At 39.0% G+C, this 3,268-nt stretch overlaps 1 pseudogene; it reads left to right on the top strand.

Annotated features, from left to right (window-relative positions):
- Positions 1–883: 883 nt before the first annotated feature.
- LOC109458220 (pre-mRNA-splicing regulator WTAP-like) lies at positions 884–2,199 on the top strand (annotated as a pseudogene).
- The last annotated feature ends 1,069 nt before the right edge of the window (positions 2,200–3,268 follow it).

Raw genomic sequence — 3,268 nt, 5'->3', positions numbered from 1 at the left:
TCCATCTGGGGAATGGTTACTCCATCTGAAGAAGCTGGAGTAGTTCCATTTCAACCCCTTTAATTAGTGTTACATATTTCAGAGTTTTCTACAAGAAACCTAATTGTCACAAATGGTAAGGTGCCCTTAGAATGATCATCTGAGAACAAACTATAATTTTGAAAGACTGGCTGTCAAATCAATGTTGCTAAATTTTATTGCACAGTGATTTTATTGCACATTACTTTATTTCAAGTTAAATATTATGTTTTTGCTTAGTAAATTTTAACAATTTAATTATTTTTCCTGATTTTTAAAATGTTTTTTTTTATTTATTAGGGTAACATTGATTAGTAAAATTATATAGGTTTCAAGTGTACAATTCTGTAATACATCATCTACATATTGCATTGTGTGTTCACCACCCAGAATCAGTTCTTCTTCCATCACCATATATTTGATCCCCTTTACCCTCTCCTTCCACCTCCTTACCCTCTGGTAACCACTAAACTGCTGTCTGTGTCTATGATGTTTGTTTGTTTGGTTTGTCTTGTTCATTTGTTGCTTTCAGTTTTATATCCCACTATACTTAAAAGAAAGTTTTATAAATTTCAACTTCAATATAGTTACTCTATTTGAAATATTTAGGTTTCATTTATAATACTTTAATATTAGCATTAATTTAAATATATGAAGTGCATATTAATTATTTAAATGAGAAAAGTACTGACGAATACATTCATTTAAAAACATTTCAACTTATAGCTAGCTCGGGTCTGCGGGCTCAGCCCTTCCTTTGGAAGTCCCCATCGGGCGAGGATCCGTTCGCCTTCCCTCCCCATAGTGGGGCGGGTGGCAGTCTGGTGGTTGTGTCCCCGTGGGGAGGCCACTGGTGAGATTCAAGATGACCAACGAGGTACTTCTTCCCGAAAAGGTTCAACTGCGTGAATCAGACTTCAAAGTTCTGTCACGTGATGAATTATTTCTAAGCTGGAAACAGCCTGAAGCATGTGGCGAGCTTTTCAGGGCACGTACACCGACCTTAACACTAGTGAAGTGACTGGCTTAAGGGAGTTGGAAGAAAAACCAAAGCAACCACAGCAAGAGTCTGCTGGCCAGGAAGACATCCTTGTAATGGGCTAGCCACCAAAGAGCAGAGACGACAGAGCGGACGGACCCCTGAAACCCAGCACTGCAAGCAAGCCCAGCAGCCTAATGTGGCCCAGCCGGGATCAACAATGGTAGGCCCAGCCATCAACTTGTTTTTCCTAAAATGAAAGGTGAGTTGGAAGAGCCTAAAGAGGAACTGGAATAAGCCCCAGATGAACTGAGTGCCTGGAAGTTTACACCGCATCGTCCTGGAGGTGAATTTTTTTTGTCAGATTATTCTACAAGTCACTAATTCAGGCTTTTTCTTGGTGATAATGGAGTCTAAGGTGAATGGAAGATAAATATTCCAGATTGTCCCAACGTTTGAGTGCAGTTTTAACAAAGGTGACTTAAGTTCTGTCTTAATCATTCAAATCTGTTCCAAACAGCCAAAAGTTAGTGGCGAAGTGCGAGATGCTTATTATTATCCACGAGAATCAGCGCTCAGAAGGCAGCTGTCCCAGGGAAGTATTGCACAACTTGAAGCAGCATTGGCTTTACAGAAGAAATATAGTGCGGAGTTTAAAACAGTCAGGAGGAACTGAACGACTTAGTCACTAACTTGATGAAAAAGTAGAGGGAATGCAGCGTACCGTTCTCGTTCTTCAGCAACAACTCAGGGAGACATGCCAGCATTGTCTCAGTACCAACAACAGCCCCAAAGACCAGCAGGACTCCATCATCTGAGCCTGTACGACAGGCAGAGGCCACAGCTAGACTGCAATGGGCTGGCCAATGGGCTAAGTAGTGGCAGTTCTTCTCGGCAGAGGACGTCTGAGTCTGGATTTCACAGGGAGAGGGACACAACTGAAGATGACTTTCCTTCTTCTCCAGGAGGAGAGAACTGGCAGAGGAGGCAGTAGTTAGTAAACCGATTTAGTGTGGGGTATGAAAATGTAGATTGCCCCACGGGCAGTGAAAACTCTCTCACACACTGTACTCAAATGACACACTCCAATCATGAACCTCAAGAGGAGAAAACTGAGTGGGGTAGGTAACCTAACTGCAGGTTCCCACCATGTTCAGAATGGCTTGGACTCAAGTGTCAATGTACAAGTTTCAATTTTGTAATAGTTTCTCCAGCAAATTTTTTATACAGTGTCATTTAGTTTGAGCGAAGATACTGTCCAGAAAATTAACACATACTTTTGTCACAGTTTGCCTTTGTGTGTGTGTGTGTGTGTGTGTGTGTGTGTGTGTTTCTCTTTCTTTTTCTTTGTTTCCTTTGCTTCAATACCTCTGCAACTTTGGAATTGCTAACAGTTAATTACTTTGTTGCTCACAGGACACTTTGTGTAGGGCCAGGTTATTTTTGTATGAGTTCAGGTGAAGTTGTAAATGGAACTCTTTCCTTAAAGTATAACAATGATGTCTGCAAAAGTCTGTGGCTATCTGGAACCCAACCTGTGTAAGGGATTCTCACGCTGTTCCTAGACTACTGCACCATTCAGACCTGTTAGAGTAGATGTGGATTTGTGACTGCCAAGTTTGCTCAGTAGAGTAGTTCATCACTAAAAGTTGGACTTGTTGATGGAGTCCTGTAGCAGTTTAAGTGTTAGATGATGTTTTTTCCACCATACATCTGTGCATTCTTTTTTTTTTTTTTTAGGTGACTGAATGTTTAAGAAATTTGTGTACATAGTTATTCAGTTTTTATGAACTGTTGCACCCTGTCAATGCATATTGCTCTGACTCCAGTCTATCTTAATCTGTACTGACCAAACCTAAGTAAAGATTTTTATTATTAAAAAAAAAAAAAAAAAAACTCAACTTACTACTAACTTGTATTCATTATTAACTCTAAAGCTCCATTATTAAGATAGGAATCTGAATGCTGTGAAATCAATTTGACTAACATGGAAAATGTTTAGGATAAATGGCTGAATTTCTCTAGATCATAGCTCTTCATAATAGATATAGCAATAGTATTAGGAAATTGTTATTTGACAGATATAGTCACAATGCAATGTTAAATTTACCTTTGCAACTACTCTGGCAGATTCTTACAAAGTTAAACAGACGCCAACTGTAAAACCCAGAAATCTATTTTTTTTTTTTTTTAGTTTTTACCCATGATAAACGACTTATGTTCAAACAAAAATCTTTCCACAGAGTTTACAGTAACTTGATTAATTATCAT

This window comes from Rhinolophus sinicus, chromosome 8, assembly GCF_057876585.1.
Source record: "Rhinolophus sinicus isolate RSI-liver-muscle chromosome 8, RSI-T2T, whole genome shotgun sequence".
NCBI lineage: Eukaryota > Metazoa > Chordata > Mammalia > Chiroptera > Rhinolophidae > Rhinolophus > Rhinolophus sinicus.
This window is presented reverse-complemented; position numbering and strand designations above follow the sequence as displayed.